This window comes from Mixophyes fleayi, chromosome 2 (genome assembly GCF_038048845.1).
Source record: "Mixophyes fleayi isolate aMixFle1 chromosome 2, aMixFle1.hap1, whole genome shotgun sequence".
NCBI classification, from domain to species: Eukaryota; Metazoa; Chordata; class Amphibia; order Anura; family Limnodynastidae; genus Mixophyes; species Mixophyes fleayi.
The window spans coordinates 255,011,715-255,028,199 of record NC_134403.1 but is presented as its reverse complement, the minus strand read 5'-3'; positions in this window follow the sequence as shown (position 1 = coordinate 255,028,199).

Below are 16,485 nucleotides of genomic sequence, written 5' to 3'. Positions count from 1 at the left end.
AGGTTTTCTATATATTATATTGTGGTGGCCAGTGGCCAGTCCTCTACGCAGTCCAGATACTATTTTTGTGTGTAATTCAGACCTGTTGAAGGTTTTCTATATATTTTTTATTGTGGTGCCCAGTGCCCACTACTCTATGCAGTCCAGATACTATTTTTGGGTGTAATTCAGACCTGTTGAAGGTTTTCTATATATTTTTTATTGTGGTGCCCAGTGCCCACTACTCTACGCAGTCCAGATACTATTTTTGGGTGTAATTCATACCTGTTGAAGGTTTTCTATATATTTTTTATTGTGGTGCCCAGTGCCCACTACTCTACGCAGTCCAGATACTATTTTTGGGTGTAATGCAGACCTTTTGAAGGTTTTCTAAAAATGTTATTGTAGTTCCCAGTGCCCACTACTCTACGCAGTCCAGATACTACTTTTGGGTGTAATTCAGACCTGTTGAAGGTTTTCTATATATTTTATTGTGGTGCCCAGTGCCCACTACTCTACGCAGTGTAGATACTATTTTTGGGTGTAATTCAGACCTGTTGAAGGTTTTCTATATATTTTATTCTGGTGCCCAGTGCCCACTACTCTACGCAGTCCAGATACTATTTTTGGGTGTAATTCAGACCTGTTGAAGGTTTTCTGTATATTATATTGTGGTGGCCAGTGGCCAGTCCTCTATGCAGTCCAGATACTATTTTTGGGTGTAATTCAGACCTGTTGAAGGTTTTCTATATATTATATTGTGGTGGCCAGTGACCAGTCCTCCTCGCAGTCCAGATACTATTTTTGGGTGTAATGCAGACCTGTTGAAGGTTTTCTATATATTTTATTGTGGTGCCCAGTGCCCACTACTCTAAGCAGTCCAGATACTATTTTTGGGTGTAATGCAGACCTGTTGAAGGTTTTCTATATATTTTATTGTGGTGCCCAGTGCCCCCTACTCTACGCAGTCCAGATACTACTTTTGGGTGTAATTCAGACCTGTTGAAGGTTTTCTATATATTTTATTGTGGTGCCCAGTGCCCACTACTCTACGCAGTCCAGATAATATTTTTGGGTGTAATTCAGACCTGTTGAAGGTTTTCTATATATTATATTGTCGTGGCCAGTGGCCAGTCCTCTACGCAGTCCAGATACTATTTTTGGGTGTAATTCAGACCTGTTGAAGGTTTTTTATGTATTTTTTATTGTGGTGCCCAGTGCCCACTACTCTACGCAGTCCAGATACTATTTTTGGGTGTAATTCAGACCTGTTGAAGGTTTTCTATATATTTTTTATTGTGGTGCCCAGTGCCCACTACTCTACGCAGTCCAGATACTATTTTTGGGTGTAATGCAGACCTTTTGAAGGTTTTCTGTATATTATATTGTGGTGCCCAGTGCCCACTACTCTACGCAGTCCAGATACTATTTTCGGGTGTAATTCAGACCTGTTGAAAGTTTTCTATATATTATATTGTGGTGGCCAGTGGCCAGTCCTGTACGCACTCCAGATACTATTTTTGGGTGTAATTCAGACCTGTTGAAGGTTTTCTATATATTATATTGTGGTGGCCAGTGACCAGTCCTACTCGCAGTCCAGATACTATTTTTGGGTGTAATGCAGACCTGTTGAAGGTTTTCTATATATTTTATTGTGGTGCCCAGTGCCCACTACTCTAAGCAGTCCAGATACTATTTTTGGGTGTAATGCAGACCTGTTGAAGGTTTTCTATATATTTTATTGTGGTGCCCAGTGCCCACTACTCTACGCAGTCCAGATACTATTTTTGGGTGTAATTCAGACCTGTTGAAGGTTTTCTGTATATTATATTGTGGTGGCCAGTGGCCAGTCCTCTATGCAGTCCAGATACTATTTTTGGGTGTAATTCAGACCTGTTGAAGGTTTTCTATATATTATATTGTGGTGGCCAGTGACCAGTCCTCCTCGCAGTCCAGATACTATTTTTGGGTGTAATGCAGACCTGTTGAAGGTTTTCTATATATTTTATTGTGGTGCCCAGTGCCCACTACTCTAAGCAGTCCAGATACTATTTTTGGGTGTAATGCAGACCTGTTGAAGGTTTTCTATATATTTTATTGTGGTGCCCAGTGCCCACTACTCTACGCAGTCCAGATACTACTTTTGGGTGTAATTCAGACCTGTTGATGGTTTTCTATTTATTTTATTGTGGTGCCCAGTGCCCACTACTCTACGCAGTCCAGATACTATTTTTGGGTGTAATTCAGACCTGTTGAAGGTTTTCTATATATTATATTGTGGTGGCCAGTGGCCAGTCCTCTACGCAGTCCAGATACTATTTTTGGGTGTAATTCAGACCTGTTGAAGGTTTGCTATATATTTTTTATTGTGGTGCCCAGTGCCCACTACTCTACGCAGCCCAGATACTATTTTTGGGTGTAATGCAGACCTGTTGAAGGTTTTCTATATATTTTATTGTGGTGCCCAGTGCCCCCTACTCTACGCAGTCCAGATACTACTTTTGGGTGTAATTCAGACCTGTTGAAGGTTTTCTATATATTTTATTGTGGTGCCCAGTGCCCACTACTCTACGCAGTCCAGATAATATTTTTGGGTGTAATTCAGACCTGTTGAAGGTTTTCTATATATTATATTGTCGTGGCCAGTGGCCAGTCCTCTACGCAGTCCAGATACTATTTTTGGGTGTAATTCAGACCTGTTGAAGGTTTTTTATGTATTTTTTATTGTGGTGCCCAGTGCCCACTACTCTACGCAGTCCAGATACTATTTTTGGGCGTAATTCAGACCTGTTGAAGGTTTTCTATATATTTTTTATTGTGGTGCCCAGTGCCCACTACTCTACGCAGTCCAGATACTATTTTTGGGTGTAATGCAGACCTTTTGAAGGTTTTCTGTATATTATATTGTGGTGCCCAGTGCCCACTACTCTACGCAGTCCAGATACTATTTTCGGGTGTAATTCAGACCTGTTGAAAGTTTTCTATATATTATATTGTGGTGGCCAGTGGCCAGTCCTGTACGCACTCCAGATACTATTTTTGGGTGTAATTCAGACCTGTTGAAGGTTTTCTATATATTTTTTATTGTTGTGCCCAGTGCCCACTACTCTACCCAGTCCAGATACTATTTTTGGGTGTAATTCAGACCTGTTGAAGGTTTTCTATATATTTTTTATTGTGGTGCCCAGTGCCCACTACTCTACGCAGTCCAGATACTGTTTTATGGTGTAATTACGACCTGTTGAAGGTTTTCTATTTATTATATTGTGGTGGCCAGTGGCCAGTCCTCTATGCAGTCCAGATACTATTTTTGGGTGTAATTCAGACCTGTTGAAGGTTTTCTATATATTATATTGTGGTGGCCAGTGGCCAGTCCTCTACGCAGTCCAGATACTATTTTTGGGTGTAATTTAGACCTGTTCAAGGTTTTCTATATATTTTTTATTGTGGTGCCCAGTGCTCACTACTCTACTTAGTCCAGATACTATTTTTGGGTGTAATGCAGACCTTTTGAAGGTTTTCTATATATTTTATTGTGGTGTCCAGTGCCCACTACTCTACGCAGTCCAGATACTATTTTCGGGTGTAATTCAGACCTGTTGAAGGTTTTCTATATATTATATTGTGGTGGCCAGTGGCCAGTCCTCTACGCAGTCCAGATACTATTTTTGGGTGTAATTCAGACCTGTTGAAGGTTTTCTATATATTTTTTATTGTGGTGCCCAGTGCCCACTACTCTACCCAGTCCAGATACTATTTTTGGGTGTAATTCAGACCTGTTGAAGGTTTTCTATATATTTTTTATTGTGGTGCCCAGTGCCCACTTCTCTACGCAGTCCAGATACTATTTTTGGGTGTAATGCAGACCTGTTGAAGGTTTTCTATATATTTTATTGTGGTGCCCAGTGCCCACTACTCTACGCAGTCCAGATACTACTTTTGGGTGTACTTCAGACCTGTTGAAGGTTTTCTATATTTTTTATTGTGGTGCCCAGTGCCCACTTCTCTACGCAGTCCAGATACTATTTTTGGGTGTAATTCAGACCTGTTGAAGGTTTTCTATATATTATATTGTGGTGGACAGTGGCCAGTCCTCTACGCAGTCCAGATACTATTTTTGGGTGTAATTGAGACCTGTTGAAGGTTTTCTATATATTTTTTATTGTGGTGCCCAGTGCCCACTACTCTACGCAGTCCAGATACTATTTTTGGGTGTAATTCAGACCTGTTGAAGGTTTTCTATATATTATATTGTGGTGGCCAGTGGCCAGTCCTCTACGCAGTCCAGATACTATTTTTGGGTGTAATTCAGACCTGTTGAAGGTTTTCTATATATTATATTGTGGTGGCCAGTGGCCAGTCCTCTACGCAGTCCAGATACTATTTTTGGGTGTAATTCAGACCAGTTGATGGGTTTTTAATTATATTGTGGGGAACACTCCTCTACGCAGTCCAGAAAGATACCTCGTTGCAACGTTTTGTACAAAAAAAATATTGTGAGGTGGTAGGTGTTTAGAATAGCCTTTAAATTAGTGGAAATTATTGTTATTGAATGTTATTGAGGTTAATAATAGCGTAGGAGTGAAAATAAGCCCAAAAACTTGATTTTTACACTTTTTAGTTTTTTTTCAACAAAAATCCGAATCCAAAACCTTAAATCCGAACCAAAACCTTTCGGCAGGTGTTTTGCGAAACAAATCCGGACCCAAAACATCGAGAAAATCCGGATCCAAAACACAAAACACGAGACCTCAAAAGTCGCCGGTGCACATCCCTACTGTCTACAAGTACTCCCAAATCCTTTTCCATTATAGTTTCTCCTAAATTAATTCCATTTAATTTATAGATTGCGCTCTTGTTTTTGATCCCTGAATGCATAACCTTACATTTATCTGTGTTAAACCTCATATTCCATTTGGCCGCCCAATCCTCCAGTTTATTTAAGTTCCTCTGTAGAGAAGCTACATCTTGCTCTGAATTTATTACCTTACAGAGTTTAGTGTCATCTGCAAAAATAGAAACTTTACTCTCTAAACCATCACCAAGGTCATTAATAAATATATTAAAAAGGAGTGGCCCCAGCACGGAACCTTGAGGTACTCCACTTAAGACTTTTGACCAATTAGAAAATGTTCCATTTATCACAACTCTCTGTTCCCTATTCTCTAACCAGTTTTTGATCCAAGTACAAATTTTGATTCCTAGACCCAGTTCCCTTATTTTGTAAACCAACCTCTTGTGTGGCACTGTATCAAAGGCCTTTGCAAAATCTAAGTAGACCCCATCCCACTAACTTCCTCGTAGAAACTAATTAGATTAGTTTGACATGACCTATCCCTCACAAATCCATGTTCATTCCCATTAATAATTTTATTGCGTACCAAGTAATCCTGAATACTGTCCCTTAAAATACCTTCCAGTAGTTTCCCCACTATTGATGTCAGGCTTACAGGTCTATAATTCTCTGGTTGTGATCTCGTCCTCTTTTTAAACAATGGCACCACATCTGCTATTCGCCAATCCCTTGGTACTGAGCCTGATAAGATTGAATCTCTGAAAATTAAGAATAGCGGTCTAACTATTTCCGAGTTTAACTCCATAAGGACCCTTGGGTGTATGCCATCTGGACCTGGAGCTTTATTTATCTTAATATTCAGTCGCCTTTGGACTTCTTCCTCTGACAACCAAGTATTAATTAATGGCATAGTTTCATTTCCATTTTTATGTATTACTTCTGCCATTTGTTCCTCTCTGGTAAATATTGAAGAAAAGAAAGTGTTTAATACCTCTGCTTTTTCCTTAGTATCATTTATCAATTCACCCATCTCACTTCTTAGGGGTCCTATATTATCTTTTTTAATCCTTTTGCCATTTATATACTTAAAAAACTTTTTGGGGTTTGTCTTACTTTCTTTCGCAACGTGCCTTTCATTTTCTAATTTAGCCAAACTAATTTCCTTTTTGTATGTTTTATTACATTCCTTGTATCTACGGAAGGACTCCTCTGACCCTTCAGACTTAAACAATTTAAATGCACGCTTCTTCTTTTGCATTTCTTCCCTTACCTTTTTATTTAGCCACATTGGTTTAGACTTAATTCTTTTACATTTATTTCCCATAGGAATGAACTTATACGTGTATGTTTCCAACAACATTTTAAAGACAGCCCACTTTTCTTCCGTATTTTTTCCTTCAAAGGCTTTGTCCCAGTCTATGCTCTTTATAGACTCCTTTAGCATATTCAAATTTGCCTTTCTAAAGTTTAAAGTCCTAGTTGATCCCTTATACCGTTGTTTCTGGAAACTAATTTCAAATGAGACCATATTATGATCACTGTTTCCCAAGTGCTCTTTTACTTGAATATTTGATATTACGTCTACATTGTTTGTTATTACTAGGTCCAGTATAGTCCGGTTCCTAGTTGGTTCCTCTACTAATTGGGACATGTAATGGTCTTTTAGCATGCTCAGAAACCTATTTCCCCTAGCTGTACCGCAGGTCTCAGTACTCCAATCAATGTCCGGATAATTAAAATCCCCCATAATTAAAATTTGACCTAGTTGTGTAGCCTTTTCAATTTGCTGTAGAAGTTGGGCTTCCTCAATCGTACTAATATCTGGCGGTTTATAGCATATCCCTATCAGCAACTTCTCTGAACTTTTTTCATCCGCTGGATATTTCCACCCACAAAGCCTCTATATTATCACCAATATTCTCGTATATAACTTCCTGAATACTTGGTTTTAATTCTGGCTTAATATAAAGACATACTTCTCCTCCCTTTTATTTACCCTATCCCTCCTGAAGGGAGAATAGCCTTCCAAGTTGACTGCCCAGTCATGTGTATCATCCCACCAGGTCTCCGTAATACCTATAATATCATACTGCTCATTCATTGCTACTAGTTCTAACTCCCTCATTTTACCTGTCAGGCTTCTTGCATTTGCAAGCATACACTTAAGTCTATTGCCTCCCTTAGGTATTTCTTGTTGCTTTAAAAAGTGCCTCTCTGTCACGGACACTAGGAGTTTATACCTGAGTTTCACCTGACATTATAACTGACAGAGGGGCGGTGTTGACCACGGACCTCAGGGCAGTTAGGTGAATGGTTGGAATGATGATAACAGCAGGAAAGTAGAGAATGTCTTATGAAGTCAATGACTTGCAGCTGTTGATGGTGGAAGGTCAGCGACTTGGAACTGTAGAGAAGAAGCGATATAGCTTCAGACGAGATGAGAGGATGTGAGTAGGTGAAGGTAGCTCGTGGAGGAGTCAGTGGTCTGCGTACAGCAAGTTGTACCACTGTAGTGATGAGGAGGTTGTCCTGGTGCAGGTAGGTAGTAGGGTAGTCGGTGGTCTGCGTATAGCAAGTTGTACCACCGCTGTGATGGGAAGAGTAGTACTGGTGCAGGTAGGTAGCGGGGTAGTCGGTGGTCTGCGTATAGCAAGTTATACCACCGCTGTGATGAGGAATGTCCAGGTGTAGGTAGGGAGCAGGAGAGTCAGTGGTCTGCGTATAGCAAGTTGTACCACTGCTGTGATAGGAGGACTTGTCCAGGTGCTGGTAGGTAGCAGGGAAGTCAGTGGTCTGCGTGTAGCAAGTTGTACCACTGCTGTGAGGAAGAATGAGGACTTGTCCAGGTGCAGGAGAGTGGTGTGGAAACGGCAAACTGTAGCTGTGTGGAAACAGCGCGAGTAGAAAGGAGTTTTGTACAACACAAGTAGGTAAGTACAATGAATAGTCTGTCAATATAGTAGCTGGCTCTGCAGTGTGGAGAAGCGGGTCAGCGCGGATATGCAAGTAACAGCAAAGTCAATATGATGAGAGCATACCGCAGCTGAGTGAGAAGTTTTCCGGGTAAACAGGCAATGTAGCATAGACAGTCTATCATAGGTAACTGTACCTTTGTGCAGTAGTCACGTATAGTTCAATAGGTATGCAAGTAAACAATAATAGTCAATAGTGGTTATGCATACCAAGTAGAGCAGGAATCAGCTGGGAAGCTGAAGAAGCGATCAGCTGAGTAGACTCGCTGTAGCGGGTATGGGAACCGCCGTTGAGTAGAGCAGGGAACAGCTTGGAAACTGCAGACGATCAGCTGAGCAGACACGCTGTAGCGGGTATGGGAACCGCCGATGAGTAGAGCTGGAAGCAGCTTGGAAACTGCAGACACGAGTAGAGCTGGAAGCAGCTTGGAAACTGCAGACACGAGTAGAGCTGGAAGCAGTTTGGAAACTGCAGACACGAGTAGAGCTGGAAGCAGCTTGGAAACTGCAGACACGAGTAGAGCTGGAAGCAGCTTGGAAACTGCAGACACCTATAGAGAATCACTGGGAATGAGACTCCAAGATCAGGCCACTACCTAAGGCTGCAGGTGCCTTAAGTAGGGTGAGGTGATTGATCCATCAATCACATTAGTGGTCAGGTGTAGTTGTTAAAGGGACCTGCGCATGCGCAGTGCGACAGGATGGCAGACGCAGCGGTTCAACACAGATGTGAGCGGGAAAGATGGAGAACCACGTACCAGAGTGGAGGCACTCACACTCCGGTGAGTGACACTCTCCTTATCGGCTATGCTTCCCTTTCCCCCCTCTCCACCCCCTTGACTCTTGTTAAGTTCCTCCTTACTACTCTCAATGTCTATCCCATAAATACTTGGTTGCCTCTCCCCCCCGGAGCCTAGTTTAAAATCTCCTCCAACCTTCTAACCATCCTCTCCCCTAGCACTGCAGCCCCCTCCTCATTCAGGTGCAATCCATCACGACAATAAAGATGGCAACTGACCGAGAAATCAGCCCAGTGCTCTAAGAATCCAAAACCCTCCTGCCTACACCAATCTTTAGCCATGCATTAACCTCCCTAATCTTCCGCTGCCTCCCTGGACTAGCGCGTGGCACAGGTAGTATTTCCAAAAATACTGCCTTGGATGTCCTTGCCTTAAATTTGCGACCTATGTCCATGAAATCATTCTTTAGGACCCCCCTTCTTCCTCTAACTCGTTAATTGGTGCCAACATGCACCAAAACCGCTGGGTCATTCCCAACAATCTGTCCACCCGATCCGCAATATGCCGAGCCCGAGCACTCGGGAGACAACACACTGTTTGGCACGCACGGTCCCGGTAACAGATTGCCCTATCTACCTTCCTAATAATTGAATCCCCTACCACCACAATCTGCCTGGGTCCCTGAGTAACTTTGGTCCCCTCTATGCTGGAAAGACCATTCCCCTGGTTGTTAGAGGAAGCAGTCTCACCCAACTCTACCAATTCTGAACTGCCTTCCACAGTATATTCATCCAATCTGGCAAATCTGCTGGGATTCCTTAGCTCAGAACTGGCCTGCCTCTTCCTTCCTCTGCTACCCCTAGTAACTGTTACCCAGCTGCCTACCTGTGCATCATCCTCTGTCTCAGCTCCACCCTGCTCAGCTAACGCATCAACGGTGAGCTGTAAACTCTGCTCCAGGTTGGCAATGTCTCTCAATGTTGCAATGGTCTGCTTTAGATCAGTTACCTGGGCTTCAAAAGAGACCAATTGCTCACATTTCTCACAGAGGTATAAACCTATGAACACTTGCTCCAAGTGTGCATACATATGATAAGATATGCATTGAGTGAGATCATCAAGCCTGCTACCACTCATCTTATTAGGGCTAACCTAACTTTTTATAGCCTACAATGAACTCGAGAGTACTAACCTTCGCTAGCCACTTACCAGATTAAACCGCTTCCTGGATTCAACTCCTTACTGGATCTAACTCCACACTTTAAACAAAACAGCACTTGAAATAAAAAAAGCAGTGAAATCACAAGCTTAATTAAATCGCTTTCTGCCTCCTCTTAAATAGAGCTTGCATTAACCAGCTGTATCAACTATGCAATTAAACCACACCCACTAGCTCTAACAGAGAGAAGAAAAAAAAGAGAAAAGAAAAAGAAAAAAGGGACACTTAATAACACACAGAAAAACTAATCCCGTTAAATAAACACACAAAATAATTCCCCAAACTATATCACTCTCTCAGCAAAGCACAGCAATCCTTACTGGATCTAACTCCACACTTTAAACAAAAAAGTACTTGAAATCAAAAAAGCAGTGAAATCACAAGCTGAGACAACAGATGCTATTTCTTCCATGGCATCAGACAACTGATACGTGGTGAGCGGTGTTACAACACGTTCTGGAGGAATTAATTCTAAAACCCAAAAATAAAAATAATTCCTACATATATTTTTTGTCTATGTATACATAATGTATATCTAATATATAAATGCTTAGTGGCGTCTGTCTGTGTGTGTGTGTGGGAGAAAAAAAACAAGTTGCAGCGCCACCTGCTGGGCAGAGTTATACACTGACCTACTAAATTCTTAGGGGCATATTCAATTAGCTTTTAGATTCGCGGTAACGCGCCGGAACAGCCGCGAAACGTAATACACGGTACCGCAATAACGTGGATTTTCGTTCGCAGCCCATAGGGTTGCGAACGAAAATCCGCGTTAATGCGGTACCGTAATAACCGCAAGAACGCGCACTTTTCGTGGCAACGCGCGTTACCGCGAATCAAAAAGCTAATTGAATATGCCCCCAAGTGTGTGTGGGAAAAAAAAATCAAAAAGGGCTGAAATTTGGTAGGGCTCAAACTCATTTTCGTGAGGTAATTTTACCTCATAAACACACATGTGTAGAGGCGTGCGTTAGTGTGTGTGTGTGTGTGTGTGTGTGGAAAAAACTATTTTCTCAGAAAGGGCTCATCCAATTGACCTGAAATTTGGTATACTGACATTATTTGACAAAAAAAATAGAATAGTGAAGTCAGTTTCCATCATCCCCCCTTCTCCCCGTGGGAGGGGTAGTAAAGGCTAAATTTACGAGTTGAGGGCTCAAACTCATTTTCGTGAGGTAATTTTACCTCATGAACACAAATTAAAAAGGGCGCTTGCGTCGGGAAGTAACGCTCTTCCCCTGAGGAGGCCTGGGCTAGGACCAAATGCATGACAAGAACCTTTTTAAGGCCTTAAGTAGCTTGATTTGACTAGAATGCATGAGTATCATGCACGGGTTAACTTGTATATATATATATATATATATATATATATACATAAATATATGTGTGTATATACAGTCAAGTACATAAATATTGTTGCATCGACACAATTCTCATATTTTGGGCTCTATACACCACCACAATGGATTTGGAATGAAATTAACAAAATGTGCTTTAACTGCAGACTTTCAGCTTTAATTTGAGGGTATTTACATCCCAATCAGGTGAACGGTGTAGGAATTACAACAGTTTCTATATGTGCCTCCCCCTTTTTAAGGGACCAAAAGTATTGGGACAATCGACTCAAAACCTATTTCATGGACATGTGTGGGCTATTCCCTCATTATTTCATCATCAATTAAGCAGGTAAAAGGTCTGGTGTTGATTCTAGGTGTGACATTTGCATTTGGAATTTGTTGCTGTCGACTCTCAATATGAGATCCAAAGAGTCGTCACTATCAGTGAAGCAAGCCATCATTAGGCTGAAAAATCAAAACAAACCCATCAGAGACATAGCAAAAACATAAGGTGTGGCCAAATCAACTGCTTGGAACATTCTTAAAAAGAAAGAATGCAGCTCAGCAACATCAAAAGACCCGGAAGACCACAGAAAACAACTGTGGTGGATGACAGAAGAATTTTTTCCCTGGTGAAGAAAAACCACTTCACAACAGTTGGCCAAATCAAGAACACTCTCCAGGAGGTAGGTGTATATGTGTCAAAGTCAACAATCAAGAGAAGACTTCACAAGAGTGAATATAGAGGGTTCACCACAAGATGTAAACCATTTGTGAGCCACAAAAACAGGAAGACCAGATTAGAGTTTGGCAAACAACATCTAAAAAAGCCATTACAGTTCTGGAACAACATCCTATGGACATGTCGAAGTCAGCAAATTGGATAAAGTCATTTCAATTAAAATCGAGCAAACTTGGTTGTCTTTGTCTGAAAAGATGCGTAGAGCACGCTATGGCGTGGAAGGGCGTGCCCAGCCGCAAAACACGTGGCAACAACAGCATTTACGCTTTTACATACATTCGCACAAACACGCACATTTGTATAATAGTACACATTAATCGTAGTTGCAACACATAGTTATTTATGTAGAAATATAGTAGTGTAATGTTTGTCACCCGCCGGGGTATCGGGCAGCTCACCCAACCCCCGGCAAACTTACCTGCGGTCCGCTCCGTCCCGGGCGCCGCCATCTTGGATTCGGGTCTCCGCAACTTATGAAGATTATGGCTGCTCTCCTATTGGCCAGGCAATCCTGGCGCCTAATACAAAAAAGCACTTCCTGTAAACCTTCAGTACCTGTTCCTCATTTGCCTTTTGGGTAACTTAGACGTAGCTACTCTGTTCTCCTTGTCTGCAAAGCTGACACTCTACTCACGTACCTGCTACTAGTCGTCTGCATAGCTGACACTCCGTTCAGGTACCAACCATCTATTCTACTCGTCTGCAGAGCTGACACACGATTCACGTACCTGCTACTATACTCGTCTGCAAAGCTGACACTCCATTCAGGTACCAACTATCTATTCTACTTGTCTGCAAAGCTGACACTCTACTCCCGTACCTGCTACTACTCGTCTGCAAAGCTGACACTCCATTCAGGTACCAACTATCTGTTCTACTTGTTTGCAAAGCTGACACTCTACTCACGTAACTGCTACTACTCATCTGCAAGCTGACACTCCATTCAGGTACCAACTATCTCTTCTACTTGTCTGCAAAGCTGACACTCTACTCACGTACCTGCTACTACTCGTCTGCATAGCTGACACTCCATTGAGGTACCAACTATCTATTCTACTTGTCTGCAAAGCTGACACTTTACTCACGTACCTGCTACCCTACTCCTCTGCAAGGCTGACATTCTATTCTAATACCTGCTATCCTACCTGCTGGGTTCCAAACTTCCCAAGAGGGCCTCGCGCAGTACTCTAGTAGGGGCCGCGACCTGCGAACAAGACGCAGCTAAGACCATACTGCTTTGCGGCAGTTCCTGGTGAACACCGTCTGCTCGTTAGACTCCGCGCCCTGTTGGTGTAGCGCTAAACTGTACAGACCCTAGGATTCGCATCGTAAAGACCTGCTATCGCTTGAGACCGTGACAATGTTATAAGTTATATGCATATTAGTGATACATATGGTTCAGGTTCAAAGAAATGTGTCATGTCTAATATCATATTAATCCCCTTTACATCAGCAGCTGTTCGGTGCATTTGGCGAAGAGATCGCACATTGCATACTCTAGTTATTGATGTTAGGAAATAAACCTTTAATATGATATTAACTGTCAAATGCTAATGGACTGATTGTAATTGGAGTGTGGCGGGAAGAACAGAGCAGTTTGGCGGGAAGAACAGAGCTCATCCCCTGGAGAGACCCCCGCGTTTGGGATTCCTTCAGATTAAATCAGCCTATGATGTGTAACCCCCTGGACCCTCCTGATGCCTGGACCAATAGAAGCAAGCTATACCATCTGCATTGTTTCACTGTATCCCTGTTTGCATATAAGCAGTAGCTCTCATGTAGTGTTCAGTCACCTTGACCACAGACTTCAGGACTGAAAGACTGTTCACTGGATCCAGAGCGCCTGCGATAAGTAACGGCTGTACTTACTATTATTTTGCTTGATTATTCTGCTACTTTTTGAGAATAAATATTTGTGCGTTGAAAACACAAATCGAGATTCGACAATTGTTATTGAATAGCGACAAAACGCAAAATTTGGGGCTCGCAGCAGAGGTTTCGTTGCCCGACGATACGCAAGACCAACGGATTTCGGTTCCTCAACAAAGGGTGGAGACGCGTCATATACGGGTAAGAATGCAATGTGTTCAAAACCTGAATTTTACTCTGTGTTGTGAAACCGAATGTCCGTTTTGCATTATCTAAGGTACGCTAACTGAATCTAGGGACAAAAGAGAAAACTGTTTCTTTTTCTGTCATATTGCGTTTTGATATATTGTATCGCATAGCGTATGTGTAATTCCTGCTTAGCATATGTGAACTTCCGTTAAGATTTGCCACGTGGTTAAACAATTGTTTTGATATTTATTATATGTGCATAGTATAATTACTTGTGAAAACCTCTGGGACATTATTACTATTGTTGGGAACTTTGATTTTCTGCGCAGAAAAGGTGTATGTCATGTGATTTGTTGACTTTAAATACACTAAGGTTTGATCTATTGTTGAATAGAGTGTCAGTTGCTGTCTGACGAGGCAGGTGCCCAACTGGTGTACGGTATACAAGGCAGGTATACCGGGGGCGGAAACTAAGCGAGTTTTCGCGACGTGCACCCAAGGGTAATCGCATCACTTACTGATAAGCTTTAAGCGTTGCGATTGCACCACACGGCAAGGAAAGCCGTGATTGCGACTTGGGGGTAACGGGGAGGAATTACGTTGGTAAGGCTGGTAATTGACTTTACTGGATGCTACCAGGCATAATAAAATCAACAGATTTTGTTGGAGAGTCAGGGGTAATCGAGGAGCTGATAACCCTTTAGTCCGCATTGATATTTCTGTATTAGGGGTCCTCGTTCAATACGAGAGGAAGCGAGTGGACGCGGCTTGTAGCAAATACGTTCACGGGCCAGTAAAATATCTCTAGCGGTAGATTGCGAGTAGCAGAGTGTTGAAATTAGTGGCAGGATATTGTGATATTTCTGGAACCCTATTTTTGTGGCAGGATATTGTGATATTACTGGGACCCTATTGTTCAACATGGGTGCTAAGCAGACGCTAGAGATGGCCGAGGTGCTGCCTAAGGAAGGGCCTATTGGTTCAGCGAGATTTTTCATGTGTAACAAGTATGGTGCATACGCAACTGCGTATTGCGACACGTGGGTCAAGATGACCAAAGATTGTGTTAGGTCTTTCCCAACAATAGGGAGTTTTAATGCAGAGGTACTAAATACTGTAAAGGATAAAGTATGGTTGATTAAGTCAACGAAAGTGAGGAATAAACATAATGATTGTTTGAAATTGTGGCAAATGGAAGGTAGCACGTGGCAGAGCATCGAATGCACAGCGGAAGTAGGCATGGCAAAAAGCGCGCGCACGGCGGAAGTAGCTGTTGAGAAGCGTGGAGAACTCAGCGCAAGCGCGCCCCTGCCACACTATGTGGCGGGGAGGGGGGGGGGGTAAGTACAGCCGTTATTAAAAATGAAAAAAAGGAAATTGCTAAGTTATATCCTGTTTTAAGTCAGTTTAAAGCAAGTGTTTCTGAAGAAGAGGATGATCCCACTGTAATTTCAGCCATTGCCCATGCTGTTAATATGTTAGAGGTTCAGCGTAAGTATGGAAAGGGGGCAATGGCTGAGATAGGTGAGAGTAGTGTGACCACTAGGAGAGATAATATACAAAGTACTGAAGTAGCTAACCCTGAAGATAGTGAACCGGAGGGTACGTATCCAGTCCGCACAATATCATTTCCCAATGGGAAGGCGGATAAGGATGGTGTAGTTCCTTTAAGAAATGTTACAATGCATTGTCCCTGGACTAGATCAGAATTACGTTCCATTAATTCCCAGATCCTAGAAAAGAGTTGGCTAAGTGTCAGAAGTTTGTTAAAGACTTGGGAAATGCACACGAACCAACCGATAAGGATTGGCGTGTAGTGTTGAGGGCGTGTCTTCCTCCCAATACTAACGTACAACAATTTATTAAAGATTGTTCGTTGGAGGAAGACGACACCTTGACAGATGAGATTAATCAAGAAAATATAGAACAGATTGTCAAACATTTAGCCATCTATTTTCCAGTAGTAGCGAACTGGAGTAAGATTTTCACCATAAAACAAAAAGATAGTGAAACAGCATCAGATTACTTTAGTAGAGCTATAGCAGCGATAACACGGTTCACTGGGATATCAAACATAGGTAAGGACCCACATCACAGGGAAGTAGCTGTAGGAGTACTAATGTATGGTCTTAGGGAAAATTTAAAAACCAAAGTACAAACTTCATTACCTAATTGGAGAGGCATCACGGTAGATTCCCTTAGGGAGTCTGCTGTGGAGCATTATAAAAATATCTTTAGGAAAAGAGAAGAAAAGAGTAACAAGTTGATGACGATGAGTATACAAGCATTAGAGGGAATGCATACACGACCACCAGCCTATACCCCACATAACAGGAAATGCAGAATGTTGAGATGTTACAATTGCAAAGAAGAAGGACATATGAGGAAAGATTGTACTAAGGGAAGATATAATCCTAATGAAGGGTCGCATAGATATCCTCCAAGGAGGGATTCACATAGACTAGAAGACTCACACCTGCCCGCGCATATTACAGCAGAAAATGCTACGCGGGAAAGCAATAGTCAGCGCTAGGGGTCAGGTCATACCTGTAGTCTACAGCCAGTGAGGTTAACTGAGAGTCTGAGAGAAGAACCAACAATGATAGTTGACATAGCTGGTAGGAAGCAAACTTTTCTTGTAGA